The sequence below is a fragment of the Falco rusticolus genome, chromosome 3 (assembly GCF_015220075.1).
Source record: "Falco rusticolus isolate bFalRus1 chromosome 3, bFalRus1.pri, whole genome shotgun sequence".
NCBI lineage: Eukaryota > Metazoa > Chordata > Aves > Falconiformes > Falconidae > Falco > Falco rusticolus.
In genome coordinates, this window is record NC_051189.1 from 65,011,750 (window position 1) to 65,033,883 (window position 22,134).

The window sequence follows — 22,134 nt, forward strand, 5'->3', positions numbered from 1 at the left end:
GGGGTGGGCGGGGGAAGGAGGGCGCGGTGGGTCCGCCGGAGGGGAGTAACGGCAGCCACGGCCCGGCCGCGGGACGGTGCGCCCCCGCCGGCGCCCGGGTCTCCTCGCCGCCGAAACGCGCCCTCGGAGGCGGGGAGGGGGCGGTTGTGGCGCCCTGACGCAGTGACGGTCTCGGCGCGTGTGGCCGTTGTCATCTCCCGAGTGGTTTCCAGAGCTGGGGCCCACCAGCCTCTCTCATTCACTGAAATCAATGCTCTGATTCCTTGAAAGTGAGTTTCAGGAGAAAAGCGCGTACCACCTGTCATGCTGCCAGCTGTCTTCCATGGGTAGAGCGCATCCCATACCACTTACTGATACTGCTATGTCAGCAACTCTCCTTATGCACGTTTAGGAAAATACAGGCTTGCTCCCTGCTGCATAATGTCTGTATCATTCTCTTTATCATTCTTTAAAACCTCTTACAATCTTTCCTGTTTTCAGCTAGCTTGTCTTTCTTTCAATACAGATCTGTAGGTCCTAGAAGGGCAAATAATCCAGCTGAGAGACTTTTTAAAAGAGTCCCAGACAGGTCTGGGACTATTAAGTCTGGAGAAGGGAAGGCTCAAGGGGAATGTTATTAATCTGTGTAAGTACCTGAAGGGAGGGTGCAAAGAGGACTGAGCCAGGCTCTTTCCAGTGGTGCCCAGTGACGGGACAAGAGGCAACGGGCACAAACTGAAACAGGAGGTTCCCTCCGAACATCAGGAAGCACTTTTTCTGTGTGCGGTTGACCCAGCACTGCCCCACCAGTCTCCCACCCTGGAGATACTCACAAGCCACCTGGACATGGCCCTGAACAGCCAGCCCTAGGTGAATCTGCTCGAACAGGGAGGTTGGAGCAGATGACCTCCAGAGGACCCTTCCAGCCTCAACCATTCTGTGATTCTGGGATTGGCTCCTTTTCAGTTTTGACTACTTCAGTGTAAGTTCTTACACACGCCTTTCTCCCCTACACTGGAGTTACTTTTCTCAGCTTTACATGCAAATGTTTGAGGTGTTTGCTGGAGAAGGATATATTCTTTCCAGTGACAGTTCAGTTCCTTTGACTTAAGAGTCCAAGTCTCTTTTTCTAATGATAGGGTGTACAAGCAGCAGACATTGCAGTTGCCTCACTGTTGGGCTGCTTTCTGTGTGTGTGCATGTGTGCTTGTACCTATATGTAGGTACTTCTTCTCTAGCAATAAAAAATAACTGGATTTCACCTTCCTCACTAGGCTGTACCCAGCCTGGTAAGGACCTCCCCTTCACTTAATGCTTTGTGAGTATAGCATGTTGGATTCATCAAATGATCCCCAGAGTTGTCCAGCCCTTTGGAAAAGCCAACTACCATACCATAGGTTTATTGGCTGAGATACAGGTCAAGACATGACAGTGTATGCCACAGCTCATGTTAGAATTCAAAAGTACCTGACTCTGGCCTGTGGTAGAAATCTCTTTCTTACCTGCCTTTGACTGAAAGATGATGCAGCTTTACATGTCTTGATAAGATTATTTGAATTTTCTTTCCCTCCTCCCCCTGCCCCCATCAATAGGAGAACTACTAGGTTGCTAATATCTGTATTGGATAAACTAGGAAAACTATTCACTGAATACAGAGAATTTCTTTTCCACAGCATTTCACTTTCTGTGTACCATACTTACTACTTGGTGTCTGTATGCCTGACCAAATAATGAGAACTGGCATCTGTTTTGATCCTTATCTGGCTGCTGTCTAGACTGAGACAATGAAAACAATTTACTCCATCAATCCTTTAGTGGAAAATCCATATCGGAGAAAATGGGAACAGACAAGTAAATGCTAAATCAGTGTGATCCTGTTCTCTTACTCAGGTAGTTTATGGTTGGCTTTTAATAACTTTTAAAGTGAAAGGAATATTTTGTATAGTTTTGTATAGATTTGAATAAAGCTATTTGCACATCCCTTAAGTTGTATTTGTCAGCTTTGAGGTTTATTTTCTCTGCAGATAATTGAATACAATTGTTCTAACTTTTGCGTTTTGTGAGCCGGTTGTCTTCTGCAAACCTATACACTGTTCTTGAACAATATTTGAAATTGAAGTAGGAAAAATGTTTTGGGAAAGGCATGTGGCATGCAAAAGAAATAGGATAATGATAGATGAGGTCTAGAGAAATCTCAAGGATTTTTGTGTTTATATTATTTCTACTATGAATACTTAATTTGAAACAAAATATGGGATTAATAAATTGCTATTAATAGATTGTTTAATAAAATATTGTTTTATTATATTAAATAGATTGTTTTAAAAAAATAAAAACTAGTTTAGTGTAAGAAAAATAATTTAAGAAGAAGAGGGATGACTAGTAAATGAACTGAGCAGGAGGTATAAAAAAAAAAAAGACAGAGAAAGATAAGAAGCCAAAAGCACAGAGAATATTGCTGAAATCCTGGGAGATACAGCAGGAAAAGGTAGGAATTCTAGGAAGGTCAGCAATCAATGAAACATTGGAAATGAAACAGACAAGTTCACATACAAGATTTCAAAGGCTCCTCCCAGACCATAATGTTAGGAAGATTTAATGGTCCTGCTGTCCTACATAGTTCTCTTTTTGAAACTGGTAGATGGGGAGATTCAACAAAGACAAGATACAAGCTTCACCTTGTGGCCTGCTGAAGGCTGCTTTTCAGAGCTTTTTTGCTGTTGCAAGATTTTCAGTTTGTTTATACACATTGTCCACTCTTCTTGCGTCTTCATATGTAATACAGGTAGTATTACAAGCAAGAATATCAGTAACTGTATCATTAAATATTGAATTTTGTAATAGATAATGTGCAAAATTATGCTGCTATAAACAGTTTATGTTAGTGCTGTTTATTTCTCTTCCATTACAGGAATAAGCTGTACTGTTATGTAGTATCTCCCTATTGTGACTGCATTTATGATTCTGGGTTTGTACCACTTTAAGTGTGTCAGTACCTTCCTATAGATACAGCCTAAGTCTGTTTCATAAAATTAACTGGTAATACGGTTGCCATTAATCATAGCTAAATTCAAAGTAGTGATAAACTTGTAGTGGAATAATTTGATGTCTAATTAGAAAAACAGATGATTGCATGTTATCTGGTACTCTTTGGGGAGTTTTTACATGTTTTGCATGAGAATGCAGTTTTTGCAAGGTGCAAGATGAAGTAGAATCTGAATTGAAAACTTAATTGTGATGGCATTAATACTGTTGACACTGGCAGCAGAATTTGGCTGATCTTATATTAACATTTCACCTTTCCACATAATGTTAGTTTTTATAACAACTTCAACTGATCCTTAGGGGTTGGGTTGTTTTTTGGGTTGGGTTGTTGGGGTTTTTTTTGGTGGGTTGGAGATTGAATTTTTGTTTGAAACATTACATTTTTACATTCCTTTTATTACAGAGGCACCTGGTGGTCCTTGGGTGTATTACAAAAATAACATTTTCCTTTTTTGTCTGGGTTTACTTTACAGTTTGTTTTAACATTTATAATATATCACTGTAGAACCTCCTATATTTTGGTACTACATAATCTGAAAATTAAATTGAGAATTTACATATTATCGAGTATATACTGAATATTGATTCTCATGGCTGATCATAGGTATTTTTCTTGCATCCTCCCTATCAGAGCTATATGGAGGAGAAATTTGGGCATATAAGCAAAGTGAAGTAAAAATATATTTCTTCAAAAATGTAATGTTAGAATATTCAGTCTTAGGTTTTCGTGTCTCCGGCATTAAGTTCATACGTTTTGTTTCTGATTTGTCCATTTTAAGAGATTGAAATGATGACCAAAAAGTTATGTCAGAGCCAGTTTAATGTCCAGATTGATGTGTTAGTACATAAAGGATGTGATTTCTACACTAGAAACATTGACAAGAACAGGACTATGCTACCATAGAAAAGTTTTAATAATACTCCATAAGTACGGCATTTTATAAATAATAGGCAATTACAGGTAATTACACAGCATAATATGTAATTACATGGGATACTAACATTAGCTCTCCTCTCACACCATGCCCAGACTGTCGGGCAGATCCTGGAGCAATGCCTGTGATGTGACAGCAGCTTCTGCGAGTTTCCATCCCTGCAGCCATCCTGCCACAGCACCTCTTGACACCCACATGCAGCAGGGACCTGTTTGTGCAGCTCCAGCAGATTCATGACCTCCTTGTAATGCGGCTTGGCATGGCCACAAGCAGGTGGACAGGCGCCATCATGCAGCCATGGCCTTATTAACCAGCAGCTACACTTAGCTTTTAGGTAAAAAAATGCCCATCCACTCTTTCCACATAGGCATTTGCTGCAAAATAAGTTTTAAGTGCTAAGTATCTATATTTTACTCAGGGTAGGAGTGAAACTGAATTTGTGCAGCTAAGATGACCATGATTCACTTCAAGAAATACAAGTAATATAGGAATATTCTTATCCAAATTTAGAATGTGGTTTTACAGCTTTTACCTTGGTGAAACAAAATTGGCATTGCAGTTATTTTTATTGGAAATAATCTTTCTGTGTTCTGATTGTTTGGGGGATTTTTTTGTTGTTGGTGGTGGTTTTTTCATTTGGCAGTTATCAGATCTGTGCCCACGATGTCATTTGACAGTCTTTAAGAGCTAGTTAATGCAGTCTTTTTTTTAAAAAAAAAAAAAAAAGAAAAGTTTACAGACACTTTGAAGTGATTTTTTGCAATGCTTGCAATTGCACTTCAGTTGAGGAGTGGTTTTCACACTTGAATTTCTGTTATGCTTAGTGCAGTGATTTTCTCTATGTTACAACACTGATTGGATATAGTTTGAAACTCCAAGAGAATAATTAATGCAAAAGAAATGTATGAAACTCTAGGGAGCTGTCCTATCAAGATTTCTATTTAGATTTATTACACTTCAATTTTCTGATTGCCAGAAAACTTGTCCATCTGACTATAGGAACCTGAACAGATCCATTGTATTCTTGGGAGACCCAGAGGAAATGTAAAAAGTTATTCAACAGTATGTTGTCCCCAACTTATCTACATCATTTTCTAGCAAAATATTCAGCATATAGGAGGAAAGGACAATAAAGCATAAGAAAATATGCTTTAAATTAATATTGGTTAACATAGCTGGTGGTGTAATTTAAGTCAAAATACATTAGCAATAGTGTGGGAAGTTACATTTAAAAATATTCTTGGTGTGCATCAGATGCTACCTGGCAAATAGGAACCTTGGAATCTGAGTCAGTAAATAGGCAAAAAGTCAAAATGGCACACAGACAGAAGTTATTAGTGAATTCTTAAGGACCTGATTCAGAATAATTAAAACAGATATTACTTGTACATCTTGATGATTTCTAGACCTAGCTAGAAAACTAAATGCCTGTACTTGCATGGTTTTTTTTTAACAGAGAAAGATGGTTGCAGCCAAAGAAGTAATGCTTTTGGAATTTACATCAACTCGTTTGACAAGAAGTTCTTCTTTAACTTGATGGAACTGTGCAGAATCCAGGATCTGAGGGCCCGTTTCCATTATTGTCATTCACTTAAGGGTACGGCTCCCAATGGTATGGAGTGGATGACTTACAGATCTCATATGCTCTGAACCCACGTCAGATGTAAAGTTAAAGTAGAATACGCTTTCCCATCAGGTTTTATCAGTTTACAAAAAAAATACAGAATTGTTCCTTAGCACTAGTAAGTAGGCTTATCTTTCCCATTATATCTTTCCCATTTCAGACTTTTCAGTTACATCAGTATCTGACATAATATTGTTACTAAAGCAATGGTTGCTTGCCAATAAACAATGTTACATAGCTTTTCTGCGTTATCTTAATGACTACCTGATTAGACAGTGTCATATAAGTGAACGACATTTGCATGTCTGTCAAAAAGTTGCAAATCTGGAGGCAGAGCAGGAGCCAACCTCTGTAACCAGCTTCCAGCCTTTACCTTCATGGGAGGCTCCATTTTCACACCTGATAATCACCATCTACCTGCACCCCCTTCATTACTGTTGAAGGGTCAGACTCTTGAAGATGAAAGGTGTTGGGGAAGATTCAATTGTTAAGGGATGTTATAAGTGACCATAACCTCCATCAGCTCTGGGCACATGGGTTGCTCCTGCCTGGCCACTGGCACCCAGCCTAGTGTGCCCAGACAGATGGGGATCTCCATCCCAGGCCGATGGCTGTGGCTGCTGCTTTCTTGTTTGCATGTTCAACCAGCAGCAAAGCTGAGTGTGTATCCCAGTCACACACAGATGACAAAGGATGCTGACAAGGCTGGCTACACAGACTGCCACAGGCAAGGTGCTGCCTTCAACTCCTGTGTGACATACAGGACTCACGTAAAACATAAGTATAGATGAGCGGTTCTCCTTCCTCTGGCTGCTAGAGATAAAAGTTCATAAATGAAAGCACACACCACTCTAGATTCAGAAGTGTATGTACAGTCATAGATCCCTTAAGTATCAGTGCAGTCCCTCTGTCTGTCCAATACCACCGTCTGGATTGCAGCCCCCCTTACCTGTTCCAGAGGTCTTGTACTCACTGAGTGGTCCAGCCCTGTGCCCAGTAGCAAACATGCATGCATTCACAGAGGCATCTCACAGGCACCCCACACTCATGAGTTCCCCTCAAATACCAGCACAGACCCTGTGCCCAAACCCAGGGCCTCCTACTCAGCTTGAAGTTTGCTAGTGAATTGCACAGGCACACTCCCATGCACACCAGGTTTGGGGAAGTTGCAAACACTCCAATAACCCCCAGCAGCCAGCACCATGCACATGGGCTGTGACCCACAGTCCTGCTCCACCTGCTGTCACTGAGCCTCCCACTCAATTTGCTCATCCCTGTCCCCCCGGTAGATGTGCCTGGGACACCCACTAGTCCCATCCCAGTGGCTGAAGCTGAGACCCCCATTCACTCCAGCTCCTGACACCATGGGTCAGGGGTGCCTGTGCCCTCACTCTGACCCCAGCTGCTGGCCCTGTCTGCACTTACTGGTTCTTCCAGTAGCTGGCACACCAAGGACAAAGTCTGTGGGACCCATAAAGATGCTCCCAAGAGCTATGATCCTCCTCCAGCTACTGATGCTAAGACCCTCGCCTGCTCCAGTAGTGGCAACAAACCCACTGACACCTGTCTCACCTGTACTTGTCACCTAGCCATTACAGCACTCACATACATAAGATAGATAGTAAGATTCCACAGAAATATAGTTAAGAAAGGATTTAATGAAGGATAGAGTATACTACAGCGATCAGGTGCAGGGCTTGGACACAGAAATGCACTGGCTGGTCATGTTTTATATGTGACTGGCCCCTTTTGTAGGCCTTTCTGCTTATTTCCCACTTTGCCTCTCCCCAATCCTCTTCCCCTAAACATTCATTCAAAAGTTTTGCATGGTCGCACAGGCTGCCCTTGAATATCCCAAATACCCATGTTCCTTTTGTTTCCTACTTCTTACCAGTTACAAGGTCCAGGTTGACCCTTTCTAAAGGTGTGCCTACAGTTTCTTGGCTGCTCATCAATTAACAGCTGGAGGCTTCCTGGTCCTTGCCATTGTCTCTGTTATTCCTTGTTTGTTACCAGATTTGTGTCTCTGTGGGCCTTTGTTTATGGTTTTCCCCTTTACTCATTATTGAGTAAAGAATGCATTGAATGCATTGAAAAGGTCCTTGATCAGATGATGACCCTAATGAAGCAGGTGCTCTCACTTTCCATGTGCCCTTACACTGATCAATTTCTCTTCATCTGTGATGCTGCACATCCTGGTGACCTCTTCCTGCAGCTCCTTTACTTGGTCACAATTTGAGCAGGTGGGCTCCTTGCCTGCAGGTCCTGCAGGTAAAACTGCAGGTCCTTCAGGAGCTTGCTCTGGGTCAAGCTCTCTGCTGTGTGTGTGTAGTTCCTCCAATGGTGGTTGGGGACTGTGCCCCATGGGAAATCACCACTGCTGAGCACTGGGATGGCAGAACATCTGTCTCTTTCTATGGACCCTTCTGTGCCAGCTACCTTGTCTGTTGGCTGCCTCCTTGGGCAGCACCCTCTGACCGAGAGTGTCCTTCACCAGTCACACCGGAGTGGATCTGTAACTGCTGATCATGAGGTCACAAACCAAATACACTAGATTTGGCACGCTGCAGGTTACATACAAATTCCACTTGTGGCCTAGGGACAAATCGAGTAGATGGAGAGGGTTACCTTGACTAGTGCCATCAAGGGACCAAGAATTCCTTCTAGGCTAAATCATGTTCTAGACAGCTGACACATGGCACTACAGTAGCAAGCAGGTAGTGCTGAGATACAGCCTTTACAGGATAGCAATGCTCTGTCTGGACATGATGCAGACCATCCTTGTTTGTTTATTTTTAGGACCTCCATATAAAGGTTTCATGAATCAAAACATAGCTGCCCTCTGATGACAAAATAAAGTTTACATGTTTACCCAGTTCTTTAGATGCAGAGTTTCAGAGTTTCAAGTTTCTTGCTTCCCCTGTTTCCTTGTTCCCATATAAGTAACAATATGTAGATTCTATAAAGCAAAAGTCTTAGAAAATCTTAAAGCATTTTCCTGTTTTGGAGATGGGAAAACTGGGGTGCACAAAACCCCCACCAAACTATCATGCCTAATGCTCTGCAGCTTTGCAAGATAACCCAGAGTCCTGTAACAAAACCACATCAAAAGCCAAAACTAGCACCTGGAGTGCAAAATCACTGATTCTAATAGGTAGCCATTCAGCTACATGTTTGGGAAATACACTGCATTGGTCAAGGAAAGAAGTGCAGATGAACCAGGGGTGTTTTACATGAAAGGGAGAAATCTACAAATGATGCCAAAGGTCTTGTGTCCTGTTATAACTACACTGCCTTGAAAATAGTCACAGCATACATTTAGAACTTACCTATATTGTATCTCAGAATTAGCAACAAACACATTTGAAGTATAAAGAATACATTTTTTAGTTTGAAATATTGCATTTTGTGATATATGACTTTGTTCTTATTGCATGTAATCTGTAACAGACATTTTGCTTAAGAGTCCATCTAATAATAATAATAATAATATTTTATGTAATTTTCATCTGAAGAAATTAATTATGCCTGTGCAATCAAGAAGACAGCTTTAGTAACTAAGTAGCTAGTAAAATTTTCTAATTATTCAATTGTTAAATATTGTATTCACTATAAAGAAAATAATGAGATGCTAATAGTTTTAATTTTTAATCAATTTGCTTATAATATACTTCTACCAATTTTGGATTCTTGTATGTGCCCAACTTAATTTTCATAATTAGTCATCAGTAAGCAAATCTACATAAATTATGACAGCTGTTGACATAAAATGCAATAAACAAGCATTTGTATTAGAAATTGGATTTTAATTTTATTTGATCCTACCAGCCAAAGCAGTCAGTTACTATTCACCATTAAGTGTATGCTTACGATGCAGATTAGAAATTGCATAGATATAATTTTCTAGTTATGTGAAGGATAAATAGACTGAAATATTTTGAAGGAAACAATTGTAAACAAAAGCAAAGAAAGAAAAATGTTCAGATTTATTTTATTAAATAGTTTACTGTAAGTTATTATGCTAGTAATAGATTAAATGTGAGCAAAATAACCTCCTGATGCTGACCACTGTAATTTCAGTACCTATAAATCTCATTAACCACACAAGAATAATTCCATTTAGGTTATGCAAGTTCTTGAATTTGAATAGGTTAACTTGTTAACTCTTTGTCTGCACATGTCCATGTATCACCAGATACCTAAGTGTTTTCTTTCTCCTTCTGATGGAAAGGTTTTATAGACATACCATAGCATGGGCTGTAATATGCTTGCGTGGTGAAAAAAAAACCAAAGAAAAATAAATTATTTTTTATTTAATAAGAACAATGTTACAATATTTTAGATGGACATGCAAGCAAATTTTTATTGTTTGCAATGATTCTGACATTTTTGCTTCTTCAAGGGCCCTTTGATATAGAGGGTGATTAATTCCCAAGTCTTTTTTCTTTGATGAAATAGTTTCTAAATTGTGCATAATAGCAAACATCTGCAGAACTCTATTTGTAGAACCAACAGGATGCATGTAGATTGTGGGGTACTAATTTAATAGCTGTGATAAAAAACAGACACTGTATTAAAGAAAATCGACTTCTTTGGCTGGTAGCTGGCAGCCAGGGCTCATCCTACCACCCCAGCCAGCAGCAGGGCAATGGGGGGCACCCAGGCAGCCCCAGCCCCGGGCAGCGCGCACCTCCCTGGGGACTGGGACAGGCAGGGCAGGGCTGTGGGAGCTGGGGACTGGCCCTGCTGGGGTGTCAGGGTCTGATGGCTGCAGAGTGCAAGTGGGATTGTTCTGTTTGAATAGAAGGATATAGCAGAATCCACAAAGATCTCTGTTGGTATTTTAAACATCCAAGTGAACATAACAATACTGTGAATTGTCTTTTAGAGCCAGACATTTTCTGTTGCTAGACATTCAGTACCGGGCTGGGATGACCTTTGCTTTGTCCTAGCTTTGTAATTTCCTATTGCCCTGAGGTTAGAGGCTTAGAATTAAAGTTAATGTTATCCTATGGTGCAAAAGTAAGATTTATTTTTCTTTAAACTAATCTGAAAGTATTAACATATATATTATCCATCCTTTTTGGGGTTTGCGACACAATTACACATGCAAAAATTCAGCATTTGCCGGTCAAGAGTTTAAATAGCGACTAGAGAGGTTTTTAGGATTCCAACCTCATGTAATTGTCAGAAGTATAATTACAGAAGAATTTTCTAAATGCTGTCCCAAAATACCAAAATTTCAAAAGGACACACTTGTCTTGTCAGGAAGATACCTGCACAAGGTACAGAATTAGATAGACAATACAATATACATGAATAAAGTATTACTGTTTGACTAACTGGTAGTACACAAAACCGACACACAGCTGGAGACCAGGCTAAGCCCCTAAGAAAAACTTTCTCAGCCTATTTTTTTCAGTCTGTGTAGAAAACAACCATGTTGACAGATGTTTTGTTGAAGTTAGATCTGTGATAACCCCTCTGGAATGATGGCCAGCATCTTTGCAACGAACAGCTTATTTTATGCCTTAGCTTTCCAGCATCCTACTGACTTTCACAGAACTCTTTATGTCCTCCTCTCAGGCTTTGAAGCTGCAAAAGAAAGTAATGTTTTGTTGGCTTGCAAACCAGTCTGTCAACATCTTGGAACTGTAAATTACAGCATGCTTACTACAGTTTGCTTGCATTGGCAGAAGCTAGTTGTAGACATGTCAGCATCCTGTGATTATTATTAGCAGCAGAAACTGTAAGAGCTAACATCGTAAGGCAAAGAGCTAACATAATAAGGAACTAAATGTGATAACCGGTAAGAATATTTTTGAGGGTTGCTGTTATTCTCTTCCAATTCTTCCATTCGTGTGAGAAATTATCCTGCTTTTATTCATCTGAAAACATTATGTTCTGGTAGGAAATCATACAGTCTTGTTTGAATTGAAAAAAAACCCCACCCAAACTCCCATCATTTTTATTTATATTCTTTCAAATTTATTTGCTTGTTTGGGCACTCTTTTCCTTCCATATCTAAGAGTTGAGTTTCTGCACATTTGTTTAAAGATTCTAATCTGACAGAGTCTAGGAGCCTGAATTCCATATCATCTGTCATTTACTTCCTGTGTGACATACATTGTAAACATTTACTTCATCGCCAAAGGCACAAAAAAAATTATTATTGTAAGGTTGTTGTGAGAGCTAATGTTTGTAAAGCACACTCTAATCCCTTCTTTTGAGAAATCTCATGAGAGAAAATGTATGCTGTTCAGAATGTTAGCCCTGAAGAATATGAACATATAATTTATAAGAATCATTTTATCTGTAAACCTGATAATACAGTATGGGTGAATTTGAAATATCCATGAATATGAAGGAAACTGTGAGAGGCAGGAGTCCCAGGTAAAGTCTGTAGTAGGATGTAAAGGATAGAATTTAATAACCTGGTATCCCAGAGACTTTCTTTCTCAGAAGACACAGTCACTGTGTCTTAGGGTCATAGTTTCAAGAAAGGGAAATTGTGTGCTAACATAAATTAGCAAAAAATTAGATATTCTGAGAAATTTACGTTTCCAGATACCTGCAGGAATTTCTTAACAGAATTTCCTCAGAATGGTTTGTGTCACTCCACGCTGATTTAGATGTACTTCTGTTAGCTACTTAAATTGAGAACATGGGTGCCAGTAACAGAAAATTAGTTTCTATATGGGTTCTTCCATAGTGTTGATGTATACATGGTTTCCAAAAACTTCAGTTTTCTAGAGCTACCATGCCTTATGCTGCCTTATTTTAATGGAAGACCCACACCAAATGCAAATACAAAGAAGTATTTTTCAGCAAAATGTTTTTCACTGAAAATGAATATCAACAACAAAACTTGGTGAAAAAGGGTTATCTTCAATTAATATTTTATGGGTGCAAAGAAAAGGGGGCTTAAATTCTAAAAATGGCACTACTTTGAAAATTAATAAAATTATCTTTGATATATCTTTAAAAATACCTTTTGAAATGAAAAAAAATATTTAATAAATCTTTAAATATTTAAACTGAAGGACTTGGAGTGAGGGGTACAATGGCATAATACTCATGCCATTGCATCCAGCTGGGGAATAAGCCAGGCCAACCAGAGCAGCAGTATAATGTTCCTTAGCTGCCTCCATAGATGAGTACCAGGCGGCCAGCCACCTCAAGGGGGTTGTGGTTAAAGTGGATCCACCTGCATGCCTCCAGGAAAACCTGCATGCTCAATTACCTTTCTGAAATGCCTGTACACCAGGGAATAAACAGGAAGAATTAGAGATCTCTGTGAAGTCACAGGGCCATGATCTCATTGCAGTTACAGAGACATGGTGGGATAGCTTTCATGACTGGCATGCTGTCATGGATGGCTGTGTACTTATTATGAAAGACAGGCCAGCAAGGAGAGGTGTGAAGGAACAACTAGAATGTATCAAGCTCTGCCTAGGGGTGGGTGCAGAGCAAGTTGAGAGCTTATGGGTAAAGATTAAAGGGCAGGCCAACATGGGGAACACTGCTCAATTTACTCATCAATGACCTGGATGAAGGGACTGAGTCTACCTTCAGCAAGTTTGCTGATGACACAAAACTGAGAGTAGTGGCTGACACACCAGGCGGCTGTGCTGCCATTCAGCAGAGACCTGGACATTCTGGAGAGTTGAGTGGAGAGGAACCTCATGAAGTTCAACAAAGGCCAATATAGGGTCCTGCCCCTGGGGAGGAACAACCCCATGCACCAGCACAGGCTGGGGGCCGATCTGCTAGAAGGCAGCTTTCCAGAGAAGGACCTGGGAGTGCTGGTGGACACCAAGTTGGCCATAAGCCAGCACTGTGCCCTGGTGGCCCAGAAGGACAATGGGAACCTGGGTGCATTAGGAGGAGTGTGACCAGCAGGTGGAGGGAGGTGATCCTGCCCCTCTGCTCTGCCCTGGTGAGGCTGCACCTGGAGTGCTGTGTCCAGTGCTGGGCTTTCTAGTTCAAGAGAGACAGGGAACCACTGGAGAGGGTCCAGTGGAGGGCTACAAAGATGATGAGGGGACTTGAGCATCTCCTTTATGAGGAAAGGCTGAGAGAGCTGGGCCTGTTTAGCCTGGAGAGGAGAAGACTGAGAGGGGATCTTACCAAGGTCTATTAATATCTTAAGGGTGTGTGGCAGGAGGACAGGGCCAGGCTCTTTTCAGTAGTGCCCTGTGACAGGACAAGGGGCAATGGGCTCAAACTGCAACACAAGGACTTCCATCTGGTTATAAGGAAGAATTTCTTTCCCTTGAGGGTGATGAAGCACTGGAAAAGGCTGCCCAGAGAGGTTGCGGAGTCTCCTTCTCTGGAGACCTTCAAAACATGCCTGGACATGATTCTGCAGCCTGCTCTATGTGAATGTGCTTTAGCAAGGGGTTGGGCTAGCTGATGTCCAGAGGTCCCTTGCAACCCTGACTATTCTGTGATTCTGTGATCTTTTTTAGTCACTAATTTTGACATTTGATATTACTACATAAAGACATTAAGTGCTTTCATTTTATCCTTTCTAAATTTTTCCTCTGTAATTTTAGTTGATTGTTAGAAATTTCTGGATAATAATTGCTTTTTAGTCTAATTTCTCATAGGACAAGGAAATGTTTTGCTAGCTGTACAGTGGACACAGTGTCCTTTGTTAGAAGCTCTGAACCCTCCTCTTCTCTCCATTTCGGCAGCTTTCACCATGAGCAGAGACTCTGTAGCAAGATACAATGGAGGGGTATGAAGAGGGTTTTTGTTGGATGACACGTGTGAAGACAGGCTAGAACTAGCAAGCTCCTAGGTTAAGTATTATTGTGCATGCAATGCTTGTGAAAGCAGCTGAGTCCTCTTGGGCCAGACAAGCTGTCAGTCAGCTGGGGAAGGGCCAGGTTCCTCCAAATGGGCTGACCTGCCTTGCTGCTGAGTTAGTGTCTTCCAATTCCCTGGAGCTGGCAGGAGGGAGAGGTCTTACAGTTTTACATCAGTACTTTTCAGTTTGAGTCCTGGAGCTGTTTACTATTGCTGCGTCAACAGTCGCACTTCCATCTGTTTTTACTTTCCTTATCTTGCCTAGTTTTAGCTCGCCTGCTTTCTCACACCTAAACAAGAATTTTCTCAGTGAACTGGAGCCAAGGTCAGGCAGAGGGGTTGTACAAACTAAGGCTGTGGATCTTGGACAGCTGAACCCCACAGCAGAGGGACACACAGTAATTAATGAGAGAAGTTACTGTGAGAAAAGTACTGGTACAGAAGCCAAGAAGCCAGTGAAACCAAAAATCAGTCAAAGATGGGAAAAATGGGCAAAAGAGCACATCATAAATGGTTTAAGATGCTGGGTTCATCATACGAGTATGATCTATTCAAAGTCTAGCTTTGAATTTCATGTCCCTGAATGAAAGTGTGAGGTCATGGTATCAAAGACAATTGCATCTTTTTAAATTCATATATGTAATTAAGTTGACATCTGTAATAAATTTTTTGCTTTACATTGATTTGTTTTAAAATATCTGATATCAACTGAATTGGACAAAAAGACATCATTAGATGCCTTATGCCATGGCCCTGAGGCGCCACCAGCCCTGCCTGTCCCTGCCCACCCCTGGGCTCCCCCCACCTGCCCACAGCCCAGCACCCTGCTGTGGCCCCTGCCCCAGTGACACCCCAGCCAGGCCGGCCTCCAGCCCCCCACAGCCCTGCCCTGCCTGAGCGCGGGTCCCCTGAGCCAGGCCTGCCCCCCGGCCTCAGAGGTGCCTCGTGCCCCCAGCTGCCCCCAGCTGCCCCACTCCTTGCTGGGGCAGGGCCTGACAGACCCGTGGGGAGCCCTTACCACCACCCCAGCCCCCGTGGTGCCACGACACCATGCACAAAACTGTATTCAGAGAATATTAGCAGTTAAAATCCTACGTGCAGGACTTCATCAAGGCACAGGATGTCCAAAAGAAATGTTACAGTCTCATAATGAATATATTAGTATCCATTCAAGGAGCAGGTGAAATTTAACCATGAGGGAGGTAATATAGATCGGTTAGTACTACTGCATTGATACTCAGGACAATGCAGTACTTTTTTTTTTTTTTTTTTTTTTTTTTTTTTTTTGTTATGGTTCTACTACTGAGATGCCTGTAAGTATAACAAAATCAAGTAACCGGCCACCTAATTTCTCTATGGGAAGATGAGAATAATGATACTTTTTCCTTTTATTGAAATCTACTTTGTAGAGATTCGGGTTTTCTTGCTGGAATCTGTGGACAAAGAACTGGAATCTGTGGACAAAGAACCGAGATCTACTATTATATGCACCCCAGCCAAAATCTACTAAAACAGTTTCCTTATCTATTGTGCTTTACAACACACAGATTGAATTATTATTCAAATACTTCTATATTGTCCCAGTATCATGGCAAGTTCAGACTGGGTGGAATTCAGTGAATAACATGGTTCATCTTCACTCTTCAGTGTCTGCTCACAGTGTTAATTTCTGGAAATGAACCATGCAAGAATTGTGGGTTATTTATTGTGTTATTTGATTTTTATGCTTATTATGACAGTACAAATGCTTTATATGATCACTCAGTACTGTTGAGTTTGGATACAATAGTCTGACTCACAGTGCATAAGGTACATAGTGTTCCACAGAACAGCAAAACATTTTTTGTTACTAATTTTTAAGTCTTGTAAACATCATTATGGATAAATAATTTACAGAGTTACTTAACTATTTATCAAATTTCCTTGGTATCCTTCATTTGAAACAGGTTATTCTGAAGCCCAAGTACCTATACCATTGTCTCAGCTTCAATAGTCAGCTCCAATCAGGACTGTTAACTAAACCATAAAAAGTTTTATTGAAACTCATTTAGGAGCTGCTTTAATCTTTTCCCATTCAGAAACCACAAGCTGAAAGAGAATATGTTTCTAACTATCTGTAAACATGTATCCCTCCCAGAATATAGTGGTATAAGTTAGCAAAAAACATCTGAAAACACAATACCTTATATCCAGTCTTCAAAAGGTGGCAGAACCGATGTTTTTCACATGTTTGGAAAAGATAGCTCGTGTGCTGAAAATTGTGCCAGAACATTTTTACTGCTGAGTCAGTTTTATTTGGAAGTTAAAAAAGTTTCCATTTACATTTTTTCTCTTTGTATTTTGCCATGGAGACAACAGCCATCATTTTAGTGCAACTATAGCTAAGGTTTCTTTGTCAGAATCTGAATCTGTAGTTTCATACCTTATTATATTTATAAACAGTGACTTCTGAAGCACAGTTATTGCTCCAGAAGCAAGTGTTTCCTAGAGAATGTTTGGTCACTGTCAGAACAAAGAAAGATAAATATATAGGAAAATAGTTATTTTAAATATTACATGAACAATAATATAAACCAAAAAATATTCTCAAAAAATCTAGTTGTTTCATAACTCAATAGAGTTCAGTTTTGCAAGGTTTTAAATTGCTTGTATCATAGCATATGTAGAAGATTTTATGTAAGAAAGATTTTCTTGATTTCATCACAATTTCATATAGATAACATACTCTTTAAACTGCTTTATTAGCTATTTCTATTAAAATTCCCCATTTCTCCTCTTCTAGAATATTAATATTATTAGCAGAAAAAACCCTGAGCTAACTCTGGTTATGTGCTCACAGGGAAAAAAAGAGGTACCAAAATAACTTCTAACTTTAGCTGTAGTCTACTTCAGGAAACACACGGAAAGCCTGATTGTAACCTTGTTCTGTTTAATATTAGATAACCTATTCTCTTTCTAGGTTGTATTCTCTTGACTTTTATAAACCTCAGTTTGTTTGTGTATTTAGTTATGTTAGTATGGCGATTGGACTGCCATAAGAAGAATTATAAAACACATAAATGCATAAATATTGAGTAAGAAAGACACTATTCAAACACGTAGTTAACATTTTGTATTAGACATTTTTACATTGTTGAAAAAAAAATAATTTTGGCCAAGCTTTTTGAAGATATGTTATCTCTCCCAAAGATCTTACTTCTTTCATATATTTAGGTGATCTTTCACCTAACAAGGCTTTGAGGAGAACTTGAACAGCAAATCTAGTTGGCAAAATGCAAAATTGTTCAGTGTCTTCAAACATTAAAAGTACTGTATTTAAAGTAGGAGCAAGGTATCACCACCTCTTTGGCGGCACTGTTGGTACTGGTTGACAGTGAATCCTTAATAGCATAAAATATCAGCATAATCATAATCTTTTCTGCTTTTTAGCCTCACTTAGCAGTTAAGATGTTCCTATAAATGTTCTTTCTGACTTCAGTTAAATCTAGTTATCATCTGACAAAGAAAATATACTTAATCAAACATACCTCAGATATTATTATACTAATATTATATGCTAGTAAACCATACTAGTACAAATTAACTGTATGCTCAGCTATGTATATAAAAAAATCCAAACAAACATGGAATGAACTTTAGGAGAGGAAATTTTGTCATGTGTCTTATAGAGATATTGCACAAGTCAAAGAACTAAGGGGAAGTAGTAAGTGACTGGGAGTGGATCGGAACAAAGTTGCTTCCTATGCTCATAGAGAAATCTAGGTCTCTAGTACAAGGTATTCAAACTAGGCACCTTTAGTGGTTCTGCATTCCTTGCCAGAAAGGATCTACACTTGGCTGAATCTTCCCCACAGCTGCCCAGGGACAGCCCCAGCAGGAAATGCAGTAAAAGCTAATAGTGATGCAGGTGTTCTCACTCATCATGAAAATCAGATATCTACAGGATTATAATCTGCTGAAAGCACTTTTTTCAGTTTCTGTGTCCTTCTGCTTGCTAATTAAATCTTGTTGAGCCATTTCCACATCTTGCTTAGAATTTCAACCTTTGGAAGATAATAATCTCTTAGATAAAATAAAGTAAGGTAAATGTACTCTGAAAGTGGTATTCCATCTTTAATGTGGAAATGGTATAATTTAGCCTTGGAGGCCACAAGCCAGCTGGGCACATATAAAATATGTTCTAACTGTATGTGATGTTGAAACTGGAAAAGTTAGTAACTAAGGACTAACATGTCAAATTACAATTTTATTTAGATTTATAAAACAGAATTCATTAATTATTACCCAGATGTAAGGTCTTGGTCCCCATAAAGAACAGTTTAAAGCCAAAAGTAAGTGGTTGATTTTAAATAACCTGTTGTCATGTGTCTCGTCTTAAGATTTAACATTTGCTAAGGCCAGTAAGGAAGAAAATTACTCATGTCAAAGATAAGATGTTCTTATTTCATGAGTGTTTTTTTGAGTATGAAAGGATATTAGTATCAGGTTTATGAATATTTTTCATTAATTTGAATTATCTCTGCTTGATATACTTCTATATTCTCCTTCTTTTATTTATACACACAACCATCAGGAATGGTAATCAGGTCGTAGTAGGTTTCATATCCAATTTCAGTGAATATCAGCTTGCTATCTAATTTCCCTTTTCATAAAAATTAAAATAATTTGTAGTCAGACTATAATTTTAACTAAAATATATCCACAGATATATGCATGAAGTGTGTGTGTGTGTGTGTGTGTAGGTTCTGTGTTGGAGAGGTAATTTGGTCACAAAACATGTAACAGAACACTGAACTTATTTGTGAATAAATAAAGGATTAGATTAAGCGGAATACAATATTGAGAGAATATTCTGAAGCAGTACAAGATTGTGCTGAACAGTTTGCTGTTGAAAAGATGAAGTTAAAATGTAAAATAAATCGTTAAATGAGAGACTAAACATTTTTAATGTATACACATCAGTCTGTAGTACTCCTTTAGAAAAGATGAAGACATTTCAGTCCCTGACAAGCCCAGAATGCAGGTAATAAACAGTGGCCTTTTCAATTTTATTAAAAAAAGTCATAAAACAACATGATCAAATCTCTAGTCTCATTAGTATAGAAAATAAATTTAAACTGGACTCAGAATTCTTATTGTTATGTTCCCTTGAACATAACCATTCAATCAACTCAGTAGTAATGTGAATAATTTCCTGAAAAATGAATGTACTTCTCGGGCTAACCCATAGCAGTCACTTTCATATGTTTTAACTTTAGGGCTCTCAAGGGTACGGTTAGAATAGCATAGTTTAGCAAGGGGCTCCTCATTACTGAGGGATGCTGTGGAAGAGGTTTTTGAAAAAGATGTACTGCAAGAAATGTGGGTTATCTTAGGTGCAAGACATTTATGACAATCTTGACCCTTAGCTGCATCACACTGTCTTCATGGGTATTCATCTGTTCAGACCATTACTGACAGGTAAACTTTAAAATGTTGATAGAAATGGCTGTGAAACTATATGGAAAGACAGAAAAATTGTGCATAGTACATTTAATAAAAGAGTATTTTTAATACATAATGAAGATTCATGTCTTTAGATTAATGTCAACTGTCTTTTACAATGACTTCTAGTGCATGGTATGCTGTAGTACTTACAGTTTATTTGTAACATACAAGTACAGCCACGAATACTATTCCTGCTGTCACAACTGAAAAGTGATTTGCACCACAGTCTTAGTTCAAGACATGTGCCTGACACCACCCAGACTAATACATCATCTTTTTTTTATTCTCTTCAGTAATACTCTTCAAAGTAGTTTGTGTATCTCTTCATGGTACTACTGTCTTATGCTGCATGTGATAGTCTAGGTCTTTGTTTTGAAGCTGTGATTAGTTTTTACAATAACAGGTAGATTAACAAATAGTAAAGTAAAAGCTTGCAAGAAGAGATTCCTGTTTCTCATTAGGCTACTGAGAATTACTTATTAACTAAAATTATTTATTGAATTATCCAAAAGACATACATTTGGGATCATGCTTTATTGGTGCAGAATAGCCTTGAGTAAATGAAAACTGCAGAAAGATACAAGTATTCTGTTGTAGATATTAGTTGTGTATGAAAAACAAACAAATAACATTGATCCTATCGAAGACCGAAAACCAAACTCATGCTTGACTTCCTACCTACAGATGGGATCTGAGTTCTAATTTTTCTTTAATCCTGGGTAAGAACAACTGGCCTAATCAAAGTCATCAAAGGAATGTGGAGCATTCATGCTTTTTATGGCATTATTAACTTCTGTTGACCTGTAAGTGATGCCAAGACACTAACTTAGAAATCAGTATGCTGCTGATAGTAATTTTCAGTTTGGAGTACAGGAAAAAATCAGGGACGCATATTTCTTCAGATGTAATTTATAATCTGCTGATTGAAAGACCTAATTATGATAGCTTTTTTTCTGAAATAGATACAGGTGAAGTCCAGATATTCAGAAACCTAAATGAAAACATTCTTTTTATTAATAACATAGAACCTTCAATCTTGCCAAATTTTGTCACTTAAAATGCTGAAGATACAAGATGTTTTCATTATCGAAAATGGCTGCCCTACGGCCAGAGAGATACTGTTGCTTGTAAAAGTGAATAAACCATAACTTTTAAACTTAGTAACTGTATTTACAGTGATTAAAGTATTTGTGGCAGACCCTGTTGCTGTTTGAATATTGAATACCTGCAGCAATGCTATCCTAGTAAAAGAAATAACTACTTCTGTATCAAACAGGAAAATGAGTTTTCATGTACTGTGAAAAATTGGAAATAATTGGTTTTTCAGAATGGGATAGGTGGTTTATAATACAATTTTAGACTTTTTCCCTGCTTTAGGTGTGGTCTGATGAAACACTAGTCACATCACGTTGCTGTTACAATCGTCTGTATGAAGCAGAGGTATTCTTCTGTAAGATACTATTATTCTTAGGTTATAGGAGGGGGGGGAAGAAAATATTGTTTCTAAAACTACTCATTAATAACAGTAGCATTCTAAGGATGCAAAGTAGCCTCTCCTCCCACAGCCCTTCCAGCGTAGGGTTGGAAGATACACATACTTCTTGTACACTTCATTGCAGTATTTGTCAACCCTTTCTGAAAAAAAAAAAATTAAAATATTTATAATTGATATCTGAGGAAAACAAACTGAGGCATCAAAGTATATGAATGACTCATCAATAAAAATATTTTCCCTAAAAAAGTGAGCCTTCACAGTTTTTATTATAGCGTGGGACCTTTAATGTTTTTAATCAGAAATATATGTAGAGATTACTTGATTTCTTTTATAGGAATGTGTTGATTAGTACTGATTTATTAAAAATTAGGTTTTTGTGTTTGAAGACCATGAAATTAAAAATTCTGCTAAGTCTTTTTTGTCTTTGCACACACATATGCATGTCTTTCTGATCAGTGTGTTAATGAACAAATCTAGAATTCATAACTGCATCACACCTGTGTGCAGTTAATGAAAGGTTTTGCAAGATGGCTTTTCTATACACTCTGGTTACACTGAAGAGCAAGCATAACCAAATCTCTTTGACTCAACTACTTTTAATTTTTTATATCAAAATATCAACCAGAAACAATATTTTTTTCCTTCATAAAAAAAGAAACAGCTTATTTTATTCTTAATTTGATGCCATTTAAAAATCCTCTAAAGTATATTGCTGCTATTCCAACAACTTAAATAGTAAATTGTAGTCATAAATA

At 38.8% G+C, this 22,134-nt stretch overlaps 1 long non-coding RNA gene across 1 annotated transcript; it reads left to right on the plus strand.

The window, feature by feature from the left end:
• Nucleotides 1-107: 107 nt before the first annotated feature.
• LOC119144648 lies at nucleotides 108-5,810 on the plus strand. Its single transcript, XR_005103182.1, has 5 exons — nucleotides 108-269; nucleotides 1,254-1,297; nucleotides 2,891-2,947; nucleotides 4,055-4,293; nucleotides 5,416-5,810. It is a non-coding gene; the product is annotated as an uncharacterized LOC119144648 (long non-coding RNA).
• The last annotated feature ends 16,324 nt before the right edge of the window (nucleotides 5,811-22,134 follow it).